Source organism: Hemitrygon akajei, chromosome 8 (genome assembly GCF_048418815.1).
Source record: "Hemitrygon akajei chromosome 8, sHemAka1.3, whole genome shotgun sequence".
Classification (NCBI taxonomy): Eukaryota; Metazoa; Chordata; class Chondrichthyes; order Myliobatiformes; family Dasyatidae; genus Hemitrygon; species Hemitrygon akajei.
Window position 1 is genome coordinate 163,575,298 of NC_133131.1, and position 17,582 is coordinate 163,592,879.

The window sequence follows — 17,582 nt, forward strand, 5'->3', positions numbered from 1 at the left end:
CTACTGAAGTGTCTCAGCCTGAAACTTCAGCGGTACTCTTTTCCATTAGTTCAGTTGACCATTTGTTACTAATTTAATTGGTTCAGTACAACATTGTGGGGTTGAAAGGCTTATCATATGAGGAGCACTTGATGTCTCTGGGCCTCTATTCACTGGAATTCGGAAGAATGAGGGAGGGAATCTCATTGAAACCCAAGAATGGTAAAAGGCCTCAGTAGAGTGGATGTGGAGAGGATGTTTCCTATGGTGGGGGAGTTAGACCAGAGAACGCAGCTTCAGAATAGATGGATGTCCATTTAGAACGGAGATGAGGAGGGAATTTCTTTAGCCAGAGAGTAGTGAATATGTGGAATTCGTTGTCACAGGCAGCTGCGGGGGCCAAGTCATTGGGTATATTTAAGGCAGAGGTTCATAGATTCATGATTAGTCAGAGCATGAAGGGATATGGGGAGAAGGCAGGAGACTGGGGCTGAGGGAAATGGGTCGGCCATGATGAAATGGCGGAGTAGACTTGATGGGCCAAATGGCCTAATTCTGCTCCTCTGTCTTATGATTTTATAAAAGAGGCAAGGTTTAAGGTGAAGGGGAAAGTTAAAAGGAGATGTGCAGGCCAAGTACTTTCACACAGAGAGCAGTACGTGGCTGCATCGGACTGCCGGGGTAGTGATGGAAGCAGGTATGATCGCACGTGAACAGGCAGGGACCGCGCCCAGGCAGATAGTTTAATCCTAATCCCACATCCTGCAATCCGAACGTGAGCAGCCAGGCCTCATCAGGCCAAAGGGTCTCCTTCCATATTGTGTGATTCTATGTCAGTAAATACCATCCTGTTGGAAGATGGGCAAAATAATTAGCACATCAAGACCTGAGGAGGCAAAGCTCAGCAGCCTCGTTTTGGGTGGCGAGTTTGCAGAGGATGTGGGTGATGGGATGAGGATCACAGACTGGGAAAGTAATAGAGAAAGGTTCCATTGATTCCATCAGAATCCAGGTTTACTATCACCAGACACGAGGAAATCTGCAGATGCTGGAAATTCAAGCAACACACACAAAATGCTGGTGGAACGCAGCAGGCCGGGCAGCATCTATAGGGAGAAGCACAATCGATGTTTCAGGCCGAGACCCTTCATCAGGACTAACTGAAAGAAGAGATAGTAAGCATTTGTTGTCTTTGTGGCAGCAGAACAATGCAATACATAAAAAACAGTGAAAAACCGTGAATTACATTAGTATATATAGAATATATAAAAAATAGTTAAATAAGTAGTATTAAAAAAAGTGAGGTAGTGTTCATGGGAATCGGATGGCAGAGGGGAAGAAGCTCTTCCTGAAACGTTGAGTGTGTGTCTCCAGGTTCCAGTTCCTTCTTCCTGAGGGTACCAATGAGAAGAGGGCACGTCCTGGGTGAAGGAGGACTCTAATGATGGATGCAGCCTTTTGAGGCATGTCTTCTTGAAGATGACTTGGATACTATGGAGGCTAGTGCCCATGATGGAGCTGACTAAAGTCACAACTCTGTGCAGCATATTTCGATCGCGTGCGGTAGCCCCCTCCCCCCAATACCAGACAGTGAAGTAGCCAGTTAGAGCGCTCTCCACAGTACGTCTGTAGCAAATTGCGAGTGTCTTTGATGACATACCAAATCTCTTCGAACTCCTAATATAGCATGGTCGTGCCTTCTTTGTTGCTGCATTCGTATGCTCGATCCAGGATGGATCCTCTGAGACACTGGCAGCCAGGAACTCGAAATTGCTCACCCTTTCCACTTCTGCTCCATCTATGAGGATTGGTTCGTGTTCCCTCGTCCTGTGGTCTTACTGACGTTGAGTGTGAGGTTGTTGCTGCGACACCACTCAGCTAGCTGGTATATCTCGCTCCTGTACGCCCTCTCGTCACCATCTGAAATTCTGCCACCAATAGTTGTGTCCTCAGCAAATTTATAGATGTGTCAGTATCTCCAGTTGAACTCTGTCTCTTTGTGTGTTTCCCCCCCCAGCCGTCAGTCTGTGGTTTTGTGTTGCCATGTGCTCCTGTCCCCACTCCGGCTCGACTCCGACCCCTGTATCACTGAGTACTCCGTCTCTCACCTGTTTCTCATTATTACCTGTATTGCTGCCACCTGTTTCTCATTGTGCTCCACCTATCATCTGCCTCTCGGTTTACTGCTCAGTGTATTTCAGTGTTCTGTGTTTTCACCTGATTGTGCCAGTGAATTTTCCTGAGCCTTTCCAGCATTTGTATCTGTACTCTGTCCGTCTGAATAGTGACTCTGCCTGTTACCCCGATTCTGGGTTTTGGATTTCTCTGGATGTTTTGATCTCTGCCTAAACTTTGATGCTGACTTTTTTTCACCTTGGGATTTGTTACTGAATTAATATCACTGTGTGCGCAGCACTGGGTCTGCGATTGGATCCCTGCTCCAGCGTCCTGACAAGATGGCACTTAAGCAGTGCCTAGCCACGATGGTTATAGAGAGAGTAGAGCAGTGGGCTAAGCACACACCCCTGAGGTGGGGTAGTGTTGTCAGTGAGGTGGAGATATCCTATGTCACTTGATTTTACTTAATAAAGGGTGGTAACATTCAAACCCTGCCATAACGGTCGAGCATCCTTTGTTGACATAAGTTTAGTCCAGAATAAAGTGTCTCCCATGAGATGGCATTCCAGAGATTGTACCTGGACCTCTGGTAACTTTATGCCCCTGGTCCGGCCCTCAGCAGATTGTGGATCTTGTGTTGATCTGGTTGGAGAAGACTCTGATTGATTTTGTGGGTTCACACTCGTCTACAACTGTTTTTACAAAGTCTGTGTCAGCGGTGGTGTATAATTCAGATTCCCCGCAGAGTTCCTGAGCATATCCCAGCCCACCGACTGGAAGCAATCCGGTAGCCGCGTCTCTGCCTCCCGCGACCATCCCTTTGTCCTGGCCTCTGGGGCCTTGCTCTTCAATCTGCCTGTACGCAGACAGGAGGACAGTCAAGTGGTCCGGCCGGTTTCCAGAAAGGTGGTCTAGGCAGGGAAGAGGAGGCATTCCTTATCTTTGTAGAGCAGTGGTATTGGGGCAGTGGTTTGGTGAGAAGGCAGGAGAATGGGGTTGAGAGGGAAAACAAATCATGGTGGAATGGTGGAGCAGACTTGATGGGCCAAATGGCCTAATTCTGCCCCTGTGCGGTCTGGTCTTATAGCCTTTATAGTTACAAAACACATGGTGAAATGTATGGTTTGTATCAACAGCCAGCAATGTCCAAGGACGTGTGGAGACAGCCCACGATTCACCAAGCTGTGTGCCTTTGGAAGGAAACCAGAACACCCAGGTGGTCGTGGGGAGGACGTAGAAACCCCTTACAGACATGGCGGGAATTGAACCCTGATTGCTGGCGGTGTAAAGCGTCACAGTAACTGCTACACGACTGTGCCACCCGGTACCCGGGCAGGAAGGTCGGTACCGGGGTAGGAAAGGTTTAGAGGGACGTGGTTTAGCTGGGCTACGGGCTTCGGCGTGGAAGGGTTGTGCTGTTGACTTAATGTGTCGCTCAGAGAAACTGTGAAAGCAACTTCCCAAAGGCAATTAGCAGACGGACACTGCGCTTGCCGGTAACAAACACATCCTGAAAAACAAAGAACATTACGTTACATTGCACAAGATCGTACCCTCACAAACTCTGTTTGGAATGAGTTCAAATCCAACAATGTCTGATCTGCATCAAGTACTTCCTCAGTTGAGAGTTATCTTAAGGACCAAGATCCCTCCCTCCCTTTATCGGTCACTAATCGAATTTAAAGCGTCGACTTTGGGCTGTGCTTGGGGGCGGAGAGTTGCTAAGACGTTTTCCAGTAAGTGCCGGGATTTTTTTTAAATGTTTTTACCAGGAGGTTTTCTATTGTTTGACCGGTTTTGGCGAAGCTAAGTGCGTGATTCACAGAGACAGGCTGACGCTCCCTGTTCGAGTCCAGGGCTTAGCCTTCCTGTACGACAGCGAACAATTGAAAAGACTAGTCAACGTCTGAAAGGAAACTGGGAATAGAAAGGATCCGCTTGTCACATTTTGGGGAAAGGGTAGGGAATGGAGACTGATTCATTAGTGCTGGAAACGAGTTGGCATAGGGGTGATGGGATGAGTGGTTATCTAAAGAGATTATCTTTATTTGGAATATGTGCGTACATTGGAATATCAAAACATACAGTGAAATGGGTCATTTGTGTCAATGACCAACGCAGGTCGAGCCAACCAGTGCTGTCACGCTTCTGACTCCAACATAGCATTCCCACAATTTAATAATCCTTACTGACACGCACATCTTTGGAATGTGGGAGGGAAGCTATGCAGTCAGGAGAAGAACATGCAAACTCCTCACAGAGAGTGTTGGGAGCTAAACCCTGATCGCTGGCACTGAACACTAGCCTCTGCTCTACCATGCTGGTCAATCTGTACCAGTCTGATCACATTACTTCCAATCTGATATTAATTTCAAACCCCGTTTCACATTACAGTGTTTGAAATTAGTATGTGGACTTTGATTCGGGGCCGATTTCATGTAGTGTTTGGTTCACTGACCGACCTGTTCAGACTCTCAGTCACGGGAATGGTGCAGAACCGGAATCAGGCTTAATACCACCGGCACGGGTCGTGAGACTTGCTAACTTTACAGCAGCAGTACGATGCAATACCTGATAACAGGGAGGAAAAAAAAGAAAATTCTGAATTGTTTAGTGCAAAAACTAGAAATAAAAAGGAGATAGTGAGGTCGTGGTTCGTGGGTTCAATGTCCATTCAGAAACCGGATGGTGGCAGAGGGGAAGAAGCTGTTCCTGAATCGCTGTGTGTGTGCCTTCAGGCTCCTGTACCTCCTCCCGGGTGGTAACAGTGAGAAGAGGGCATATACTGAGTGATGGGGGGAGGGAACGCTGCCTTTCTGAGGCACCGCTCTTCAAAGACGTCCTGGATACTACGGAGGCAGCTAGAGGACCCTGGCAGGGGAGATGCCGGATAGAGTTGCTCCATTGAAATTATCGAGTCACCTATTTACAGCATGGACTTACAGTGACCACATGTCATTTATTTATTAGTTCGTTTATTTAACTTCCACAGACGCGCTGGGCTGTCCGCTCCACTCTCTGCAGTGCCCTGCGATTGAGGGTGGTACAGTTCCCGTACCAGGCAATGACACAGCCAGTCAGGATGCTCTCGATAAGTCCTGAGGATTTGGTGACTTCTTCAGCTGTCTAAGATGAAAGAGGAGCTGCTGTGCTTTATTCACCACCCAGCCAGTACCTACAGTCCAGGTGAGATCCTCAGTGATGTGTATACCGAGGAATTTGAGATGGTCTCAACTACTCTGACAAATATTTCACCAAAAAACTCAGTCAAGTTTCTATAGATGTGCTGCAGTCTTTCATTGATTCAATCATAGTTATTATTCTATTATGGATTAATTGAGTATCCCCACAAGAAAATTCATCTCAGGGATGCATATGGTGACATATACGTACTTTGATAATACATTTGCTGTGAACTTTGAGAGCATTCTGACTGGCTGCATCACCATCTGGCACAGAGGGGCCAGCGAGCAAGATCGGTAAGAGCTATGGAGAATTGTAAGCTCCATCATGGGCACTAGTCTCCCCACCATTGAGGACATCTTCAAAAGGCAACGCCTCAAGGAGGAAGCTCTCTTCTCATTGCTACCATCAGCGAGGAGGTACAGGAGCCTGAAGACACACACTCAGTGTTTTAGGAATAGCTTCTTCCCCTCCACCAACAGACTTTGAATGAATCGTGAACACTACATCGCTTTCTGTTCTCTTCTTTTTACTGTTCATTTATTTTTATATTTCTTGTTATAACTTATAGTATTTGTAATGCCTTGCACTGCACTGCTGCTGCAAAGCAGCACGTTTCACGATCTACGTCTGTGATAATAAATTTGATTCTGACATAGCAAACGCCACGAGGTAGAACGAAAGCCAGTCTCTTGGGAGAAATGATCAGGGTCTGTCAATATCTGGAGCAGGAAATGTACAGTCAACATTTTGGGCGGAGACCCTTCACCTGGTCCCAACCCAAAACATCGACTGTCCATTTCCCTCCACAGATGCTGCTCGACCCACTGAGTCCCTTCAGGAGCTCAAACGTCAGAACGGGCAAGGAATGTGATCTAAGTGACTTTGGCCGTGGAATGGTTGTTGGTGCCAGACAGGGTGGTTTGAGTATCTCAGAAGCTGCTGATGTCCTGGGATTTTCATGCAACACTGCGCCTAGCAGGTGTTCCCAACGTGCTTAATGGTATTGGTCCATAGCTCAAAAATGGTTGGGACCCCTACTCTAGAGATTGCAGAGAATGGTATGACAAACTAAAAATAATCCAGTGAGTGGCAGTTCTGTGGGCAAAAACACCTTGTTAATGAGGGAGGTTGGAGGAGATTGGCCAGGCTGGTTCGAGTTGACAGGAAGGTGCGAGTACCTCAAATAACCACGTGTTACAATGATGCGCAAAAGAGCATCTCTGAACGCACAACACATCAAACCTTGAAGTGGGTGGGCTGCAGCAGGCTGAGTCACGAACGTACTCTCAGTGGCCACGTGATTAGGTAAAGGAGATGAGTAATTAAGCAGCCACCGAGTGAAATTCCATCAGGGAATAGAAATGATGATCCTGAGTGTGCTTATCATCAATATCCTTCAGGGCTGGGAATACACCATCTTTACTTCAGACTCATATAGGTAGTGGACATAAGATTTTTGAATGGCTTACCTTTTCAGCTAAGGAGATGGACAATAAGCTCTGGACTCCTGCTGACAACCACATCATAGTCAGAGAAGTCACACTGCAGATAAAAACCAGGTATGTTTCATTGCAGTGAAGTTAGTGCTAAGAACCTTAACAGTTTAGATGTACAGAGGGACCTTGGGATCCAAGTGTATATCTCCTTGAAACTGCCTGCACAGGTTGACTGGTTGGTAGAGAAGACATAGCTTGTTTTTAAATTAAATGAGGCATAAGTTCAAGAATTAGGAAGTTATGTTGCAGCTTTATAAAACTCTGGTTAGGCCACATGTGAACATAGAACATAGAAATTTACAGCACATTACAGGCCCTTCGGCCCACAAAGTTGTGCCAACCATATAACCTACTCTAGAGACTGCCTAGTATGTGGAGTAATGCATTTATTTCTGGTCACCTTGTTATAGGAAGGACGTGGAGGCAGAGGAGTTTTACCAGGATGTTGCCCGGGTTTGAGGGCATGTGCTAAAAGCGGAAGTTGGACATGCATGGATTGTTTCCCCGGAGCGGTGGACCCTGTGGGTAGATCTGAAGGAGGTTTATAAGATTATGAGAGGCAGGGATGGAGTTAATGGCTGTTATCTTTTGTCCCAAGGCTCAACATATCTAATATTAGTGTTTAAGGTAAGGAGGGAAGGTTCAAAGGTTATGTGTGGGGCACGCTTTTAACACAGAGAGTGGTGGATGCCTGGAAGTGTTGCCAGGGGTGACGGTAGAGTCAGAAACTATGGAGGCATTTGAAAGGTTCTTGGATTGCCACATGGATATGCAGAGAATGGAGGGATGTGGACAATGGCACAAGGGAAGGGTTGTCATTAGATTAATTAGTTCAACACAACCTTGTGGGCCGAAGGGCTTGTTAATGCAAATATCTAATCAGCCAGTTGTGGCAGCTACTTAATGCTTAAAACAATGCAGACATGGTCAAGAGGTTCAGTTGTTGTTCAGACCAAACATCAGAATGGGGAAGAAATGTGATCTGAGTGACTTTGACCATAGAATGATTGTTGGTGCCAGATGGGGTGGTTTGAGTATCTCAGAAACCACTGATCTCCTGGGATTTTCATGCTCAACTGTCTCTAGAGTTTACAGAGAATGGTGTGGAAAAACAAAACAAATCCAGTGAGCGGCAGTTCTATGGGTAAAAATGCCTTGTTAATGAGAGAGGTCGGAGGAGAATGACCAGACTGGTTTAAGCTGACAGTGACTCAAATAACCACGCGTTACAACAGTGGTGTGCAGAAGAGCATGAAGTGGATGGGCTACAGCAGCAGAAGGTCATGAATATACACTCAGTGGCCACCTTGTTAGGTACAGGAGATGCCTGATAAACTGGCTACTGATGGTATGTTTCAAGCAATAAAATAAAACCATTAATGTCACATTGCAGTCTAATTCAGTGTAGGTATCTTGCAGGAAGTTAGAACTCTCAGCAAACTCAAGCCTTAGTTCAAAGTCCAAATGTTCAAAGTAAATTTATTATCAAAGTACATACATGTCACCATTTACAACCCAGTGATTTATTTTCTTGCAGGCATTCACAGTAAGTACAAAAACCCAAAAAGTAGTAATAACAATAAGTAAGCAATAAACATTGAGAACATGAGATGGAGAGTCCTTGAAAGAGAGTCCATAGATAGTGGGAACTTATCCCCCCCTTTCCTCTTATTCAACTCAAGCCCCTTCCAAAAACGTTCTCTAAAATGTAAGAACACAAAAGTGGAACCTTCTATTACAAAGTGTTGCTGTGTTTACAAAGGTATATTTTACCCTCTTTTAGCAGTGAATTCAGAATATAAATCCTAATTTATGACTCACCTATAAAAGGAGAGTATAATTCTGGGAAATTATCTTCATCCCAGTGGGGCACACAATTAACCATACAGTACATCAACAAAACTACATTCTGCTAAGAATAACCTTAGGTAGCTTCTCCTTTGCAAACTCTGTAACGATACACAGTGCGCCAAAATCATCTTTTATGAGCTAGTTAAAAATTGCCTGGTAAATGAATCTGTAGTTAAAAAGTGGTGCATATTGTACAAATTATCATAAAACAGTTCACCACAGAGCTGGTTTTCAAATACAGTCTGTTAATCAATCTGATAAATAGCGTAGCTCTCTCATTCTCTTTGGATCCTTGAGGTTGTTATAGCCGGGGTTGGTAAAGGGGACAAGCTCCCACTACCTATTAAATGCTCCCAATGATGTGCACCTCAAATAGCTTCTGACAACCAAGTCCAGCTCCTGGCCTTCACGTGTGGCTTAGCTACTAAGTCCATCTGAACCATTTCTACTGGCAGAAGAAGGGGCCAATGTGGGCTACTGGCACCTTGAAACCAGCTGCTTCAGGCAGATGGGACTCATTTAGGAGAAGGAAATCTCTGATGTCCAACCTTAGCTGCCATAAGGCTATACATACTCAGTCAAGGGGAGGGCTTTGGGAGTAAACCCCGAAGGAAACGCCAGAGCTGGAGTCCCTAAGGCAGTCTAACATTGAGTTCAACGCTGACTGGCAACTCCTGCGATGCTGCTGGTGCCAAACTGTACCGGCCTCCGCTGTTCCTTTGGGTTCATCATTTGTACGGAGCTTGCTACACGGACAATAGCTTGCTCTCCAGATCGTACTGCCCAGGTTTACATATCTAGACAGCAAGGATGCAACATCCATGATCAACCCTGACCAAAGTGAAAGGGGGAATCTGAGAGGAGAGGACAGAAGGCCATGGAAGAAAGGGAAGGGGGAGGAGCACCAGAGGGTGGTGGTGGACAGGGAAGGAGATAAGGTGAGAGATGGAAAAGGGAAACAGGAATGGTGAATGGGGTGGGACATTACCAGAAGTTCAAGAAATCAATGTTCATGCCGTCGGGTTGGAGGCTACCCAGACGGAATATAAGCTGTTACTCCTCCAACTTGATTGTGGCCTCATCGCAACAGGAGAGGAAGCCATGGATTGACCCATCGAAGTGGGAAGTGGGATTAAAACGGGTGGCCACTGCGAGATGCTGCTTTTTCTGACGGATGGAGCGTAGGTGCTCAGTGAAGTGGTCTCCCGATCTACATCGGGTCTCACCCACATACAAGGGACCACACCGGGAGCACCGGATAGGGTAGATGACTCCAACAGACTCACAGGTGAAGGGTCACCTCACCTGTTTGGGGCCCTGAATGGTAGTATAGGAGACTTCCAGTATAGGCACATGAATGAAAGAAAAATGGAGGAAGCTGATAGAATGATCATGGAGTAGGTTAAAAGACAGGCACAACATTGAGGGTCAAAGGACCTGTACTGTGCTGGACTGTTTTAGGTTCTATGTCCTAACATGTGTAGGGAAATCGAGAGAATTTTACACTAAACAGAGGAAGCAAAGGATCAAAGTTGAAAGACTTGGTAAATCAAGGACTAAAAACGAGGCTAGAGTGAAAGGTGCGAATAAAGGAAATGACAGACAATGAGGTGGGAAGGGAGGGGGAGAGAGTAAATCAGGAAGTAAGCTCACACACAGCATCTATTTAAAAAAGGTGCAAACACAGGGTCTGTATCTGAATGGTCCAAACAGTAGTAAGGATGTGATCTACAAGTTACAATGACAGCAGTCAATGGGGACTTCAACATGCAGGTAGATTTGGAAAATCAGGTTGGTGCTGGATTCCAAGAGGGGGAATTTCCAGAATGCCCATGAGATGGCCTTTTAGAGCAGCTCATGGTTGAGCCCACTAGGGGATCGGCTATTCTGGATTGGGTGTTGTGCAATGAATCGGAATTGTTTAGAGATCATAAGGTAAAAGAACCCTTAAGGGAAAGTGATCATAATATGATCAAACTCACCCTGAAATTTGAGAAGGAGAAGCTGACGTCAGATGTATCAGTATTACAGCGGAGTAAAGGGAATTACAGAAGCATGAGAGAGGAGTTGGCCAGAATTGATTGGAAAAGAACACTGGCAGGGATGATGGCAGAGCAGCAATGGCAGGAATTTCTGGAAGCAATTTGGAAGACACAGTATATATACATCACAAAGAGGAAGAAGTATCTGAAGACAAGATGACTAAAAAGGGAAGTCAAGGCCAATACAAAAGCCAAAGAGAGGACATAAAATAGAGCAAAAAAATTAGTGGGAAGTTAGAGGGAAGCTTTTAAATATCAGAAGAAGACAACTAAAACATCATTAAGGTAAAGATTAAATATGAAAGTAAGCTAGCCAATAATATTAAAGAGGATTCCAAAAGTTTATTCAGATACATGAAGTGTAAAAAGAGGTGAGAGTGGATATCAGACCACTGGGACATGATGCTGGAGACTCTGTAATGGGGGACAAGGAAATGGCAGACAAACTGAATAAGTATTTTGCATCAGTCTTCACTGTTGAAGACACTAGCAGTATGGTGGAAGTTCCAGGTGTCAGGGGTCATGAAGTGTGTGAAGTTACCATTATTAGAGAGAAGGATTCTTGGGAAACTGAAAGGTCTGAAGGTAGATATGTCACCTGGACCAGATGGTCTACACGCCAGGGTTCTGAAAGAGGTGGCTGAAGAGATTGTGGGGGCATTAGTAATGATCTTTCCAGAATCACTAGATTCCAGAATGCTTCCAGAAGACTGGAAAATTGTAAATGTCACTCCACTCTTCAAGAAGGGAGAGAGAGAGAAGAAAGGAAATTATAGGCAGTTAGTCTGACCTCAGTGGTTGGGAAGATGTTGGAGTCGATTGTTAAGGATGTAGTTTTAGGGTTCTTGGAGGTACATAATAAAATAGACAGTAGTCAGCATGGTTTCCTCAAGAGAAATTCTTGCCTGACAAATCTGTTGGAATTCTTTGAAGAAATAACAATCAAGATAGACAATGGAGAAACAGTTGCTGTTGTGTATTTGGATTTTCAGAAGGTCTTTGACAAGGTGCCACACATGAGGCTGCTTAACAAGCTATGAGCCCATAGTATTACAAGAAAGATTCTAGCATGGTTAAAGCAGTGGCTGATTGGCAGGAGGCAAAGACTGGGAATAAAGGGAGCCTTTTCTGGTTGGCTGCTGGTGACTCGTGGTGTTCCACAGGAGTCTGTGTTGGGACCAATTCTTTTACATCATATGTCAATGATTTGGATGATGGAACTGATGGCTTTGTTGCTAAGTTTGCAGATGATATGAAGATAGGTAGAGGGGCAGGTAGTTCTGAGGAAATAGAGAGGCTACAGAAGGACTTAGACAGATTAGGAGAATGGGCAAAGAAGTGGCAGATGAAATAGAGTGTCAGGAAATGTGTGGTCATGTACTTTGGTAGAAGAAATCAAAGGGTAGACTATTTTCTAAATGGAGAGAAAATCCAAAAATCTGAGGTGCAAAGGGATTTGGGAGTCCTTGTGCAGGATTTTAATTTCCTGGTTGAATCTGTGGTGAGGAAGGCAAATGTGATGTTAGCATTCTGTCCAAGACATGAGTATAGAAGCAAGGATGTAACGTTAAGACTTTATAAAGCACTGGTGAGGCCTCACTTGGAGTATTGTGAACAGTTTTGGGTCCCTTATCTTAGAAAACATGTGCTGAAACTGGAGAGGGTTAAAAGGAGGTTCATGAAAATGGTTCCAGGATTAAACAGCTTGTTGTATGAAGGCAACACAAGTGAATCTGCAGATGCTGGAAATAAAGACTGTTTGATGACTCTGGGCCTATATTCACTGGAATTCAGAAGTATGAGGAGTGACCTTGTTGAAATATTTGATGAAAGGCCTTGATAGAGTGTATTTGGAGAGGATGTTCCCTATGGTGAGAACCTAAGACCAGAGGACACAGCATCAGAATAGAGGGGCATCCTTTTAGAACAGAGATGAGGAAGAATTTCTTTAGCCAGAGGGTGGTGAATCTGTGGAATTTGTTGCCACAGGCAACTGTGGAGGCCAAGTCACTATGTATATTTAAGGCAGAGATTAACAGATTCAGGGCATGACGGGGATATAGGGAGAAGGCAGGAGATTGGGGCAGAGAGGGAAAATGGATCAGCCATGATGAAATGGTGGAGCAGACTCGATGGGCCAAATGGCCTAATTCTGCTCTTACATCTTATGGTCTTATGGATGCATGTAACATTTAGAACCACAATCAGATTTACTGTAATATCAGATTTATTATTATTGGTTCAGGTTCCTGAATAGTGTGGGTAACTTCACTCAACCCAACAATGAACTGATTCCATAATGCATAGGCTCACTTTCAAGCACTAGACAATACATGTTCTCAATATTTATTACTTATTATAGGTCTGTTTTTCTTTTCTTTACTTTGAAATGACATGAAATTTGACATTTTGCAGCGGCAGTACAATGCAAAGCCATAAAATTAACAAAAATTACGAAGTAAAAACATGGCGCATGAGAAAGGAATAATGCTGTAGATCATAGGTTTGTGGGCTGAATAGAGATCCGATGGTGAAGGGGAAAAGGGTGTTTCTGAATCACTGATAGCTTCCTGCTCCTCCCCACTGGCAGTTCCCAATGGTGACGCTGCCTAACGATGGACGTTAGCAGCCCCTTGTGGTCCTGGGATTGGAGTCTCCAAACCAGGCCATGATGCAACCAGGCAGAACGAGACCGCTCCGCCATTCCATCACGGCTGATTTATTATCCCTCTCAGCCCCATTCTCCTGACACCCTTACTAATCAGGAACTGCTTTAAGTGATGGAACGGCAGAGCAGACTGGGTAGGTCAAATGTACCCAATGACTTCACCTGCACAGTCTTCTGTGGCAATAAATTCCACAGATTCACCACCCTCTGGGTAAAGAAACCCCCCCTCATCTCTGTTCTACAGGAATGCCCCCCTTTTCTGAAGCTACGCCTGTTGGTCCTAGATTCCCCCGCTACAGGAAACATCCTCTCCATATGCACTCTGTCTAGGCCTTTCAATATTTGGCAACTTTCAATGTGATCCCCAATCATTCGTCTAAACTCCAGTGAGCGCAGGTCCAAATCCATCAAACACATGAATCCTTTCATTCATGGGATCATTTTCGTGAACCTCCTCTGGAACCTCTTCGCATCTGCTTTTAGATAAAGTGCCCGAAACCTCTCACCATAGTCCAGGGGCAGTCTGACTAATGCCTCAGCATTCCAAATTGGGAGGGACATGAAATTCGGAAGAATAGAGAGAGGGTTTTGCCTCTACTCATGCCCAATAGAAAGGGGAGACCTCCGTTCAGGAAGCCAGGATGATGAGACGTTTTGGGTGGAGATAAAAATTGTCAAAGGCATGGATTCACTTTTGGCCGTGCTGTGCAGGCCCCATCACAGGGTTGGCTAGAGGATAAAAGATGAAATTACTGCAATCTGTCAGCAAGCCACCGCGGTAACAATGAAGGACTAGAAAAATCACCTAATGTATTCTTTTAATGTCTTAAATCCATCTACAAGTTTGTAGATGACATCACCAAAGTGGGCCAGGTCTAAATGAAGGAGACAGAATAGTAGAGAGCTTAGTGGCAAGGCTTAAGACAACATCCTCAATGCAATACAGCTGCTCATTGACTTCAGGAAGCAGGTCAGAGCAAACGCTCCTGTATGTATCAGAGAGATTAGCTTCATCTAAAGAGATTAGCTTTACTTGTCAAATAAACATCGAAGCATCGTCTGAATTTGTACTGGGACAATCTGCAAGTATTACCGCGACTCAGGAACCCACACAGTAGGCACGCGACTTGCCAACCCCGACCGTATTTCTTTGGAACGTGCGAGGAAGCCAGAGTGCCTGGAGTTGGTGCAGACTTTCACCGATTCTGTGGATTTACTGAGTATATATGGTGACATATATGTCCTTTGATAATAAACTTACTTTGAAACCCTGTGGAAACGGGCAGAGTGTACAAGCTTCTTACAGACAGCAATGGGAATTGAACCCATAACTCACAGCTATGCTGTAAAGTGTTACGTTAACTGTTACACTGCTGTGACACACTGAGTAATAACTGACTATAACCTGCTCAGGCAAGAAAATCTTTCCTCTGTGAAGCTTCACACATAGACCTGAAGATGCATTTTGGTACATCACAACCCTTAGTTGCAATGGCGAACATTTGTCACAGCTGCATACAATGCCAGTAAAATGTTTTCACCCCCCACCCCCAGAAGTTTTCATAGAAACATAGAAAACCTACAGCACAATACAGGCCCTTCGGCCCACAAAGCTGTGCCAAACATGTCCTTACCTGAGAACTACCTAGGCTTTACCCATAGCCCTCTATTTTTCCAAGCTCCATGTACCCATCCAGGAGTCTCTTAAAAGACCCTATCGTTTCTGCCTCCACCACCACCGCCGGCAGCCCATTCCACTCACTCACCACTCTCTGAGTAAAAAACTTACCCCTGATATCTCCTCTGTACTTGCTTCCAAGCACCTTAAAACTGTGCCCTCTCATGCTAGCCATTTCATCCCTGGGAAAAAGCCTCTGACTATCCACATGATCAAAGCCTCTCATCATCTTTTACACCTCTATTAGGTCACCTCTCATCCTCCGTCTCTCCAAGGAGAAAAAGCCAAGTACACTCAACCTGTTCTCATAAGGCATGCTCCCCAATCCAGGTAACATCTTTGTAAATCTTTGTAAGCCATGGTGACTATTCCTAATCATATTATGCCTCTCCAAATGTTCATAAATCCTGCCTCTCAGGATCTTCTCCATCAACTTACCAACCATTGAAGTAAGACTCACTGGTCTATAATTTCCTCGGCTATCCCTACTTCCTTTCTTGAATAAGGGAACAACATCCGCAACCCTCCAATCCTCCGGAACCTCTCCCATCCTCGTTGATGATTGAAAGATCATTGCCAGAGGCTCAGCTATCTCCTCCCTCATTTCCCACAATAGCCTGGGGTACATCCCATCTGGTCCTGGTGACTTATCCAACTTGATGCTTTCCAAAAGCTCCAGCACATCCTCTTCCTTAATATCTATATGTCGAGCTTTTCAGTCCACTGCAAGTCATCCCTACAATTGCCAAGATCCTTTTCTGTAGTGAATACTGAAGCATAGTATTCATTAAGTACCTTCTCCATCTCCTCTGGTTCCATACACACTTTTCCACTATCACACTTGATTGGTCCTATTCTCTCACATCTTATCCTCTTGCTCTTCACATATAGATGACCTACTCCTGCTCCTATTTCTTATGTTCTTATCAGATTCCTTCTCTTTCAGCCTTTTGCCCTTTTCCACCTACCATCTCCCAGCTTCTTACTTCATCCTCACCTCCTCCCACCTGGCTTCATCTACCTCCTTCAAGCTTGTCCTCCTTCCCTTCACCCATCCTTTCTATTCTGGCATCTTCCCCCTTCCTTTCCATCCAGAAGAAGGGTCTCGGCCTGAAAAGTCAGCCCCACAGACGCTGCCTGAGTAGCTGAGTTCCTCCAGCATTTTGTCTGTATTGCTGAAAAGCAAGTCTGTTTGATTTAATAACCAGCAGATTGAGCATACACCACAGTACTCCCTTGTCCACTAACTTTATTGATATATTCATTCAACTGTTGTCAGCTTCTCAGACCAAACTAGCTTTTAATGGCCCTTTGCTACTCGCCCATGGTGGTGAGCTCTGTAGTCGAGCCGCTGCTGTCTCGGAGGTGTGGGTATCCTCGTGATATTAGGGTGAGAGTTCCAGCGTTTTACCCCGTGTCAGAGAAGAAATGGTGATAGGGCACGACTGTGGCACAAGGGTTAGCGAGTCACAATTACAGCTCAGGGTATTCCATATGGGTTCGTGTGACACCATACACCACGGGGTATTCCATAGGGGTAATGGTATGGTAGTCATGGGAGAATTTAACATGCAGGTTGATTGGGAAAATCAGGTTGGTAAGGGATCTCAAGAGAGAGAGTTTGTTGAATGCCTGAGAGATGGCTTTTTAGAGCAGTTTGTCATTGAGCCTACTAGGGGATCAGCTATACTGGATTGGGTGTTATGTAATGAACTGGAGTGATTAGATAGATAGATAGATAGATAGATACTTTATTCATCCCCATGGGGAAATTCAACTTTTTTCCAATGTCCCATACACTTGTTGTAGCAAAACTAATTACATACAATACTTAACTCAGTAAAAAAATATGATATGCATCTAAATCACTATCTCAAAAAGCATTAATAATAGCTTTTAAAAAGTTCTTAAGTCCTGGCGGTAGAATTGTAAAGCCTAATGGCATTGGGGAGTATTGACCTCTTCATCCTGTCTGAGGAGCATTGCATCGATAGTAACCTGTCGCTGAAACTGCTTCTCTGTCTCTGGATGGTGCTATGTAGAGGATGTTCAGAGTTATCCATAATTGACCGTAGCCTACTCAGCGCCCTTCGCTCAGCTACCGATGTTAAACTCTCCAGTACTTTGCCCACGACAGAGCCCGCCTTCCTTACCAGCTTATTAAGACGTGAGGCGTCCCTCTTCTTAATGCTTCCTCCCCAACACGCCACCACAAAGAAGAGGGCGCTCTCCACAACTGACCTATAGAACATCTTCAGCATCTCACTACAGACATTGAATGACGCCAACCTTCTTAGGAAGTACAGTCGACTCTGTGCCTTCCTGCACAAGGCATCTGTGGAGCTAAGGTAAAAGATGGGTTTGTTGCCAAGTTTGTAGATGATACAAAGATTGGTGGAGGGGCAGGTAGTGTTGAGGAAACATTTAGGATGCAGTGTTGAGGACTTAGACAGATTAGGAGGATGGGCAAGAAAGTGGCAAATGAAATACAATGCTGGAAAATGCATGGTCATGCAGTTTGGTAGTAGAAATAAATGTGCAGGCTATTTTCTAAACAGGGAGAA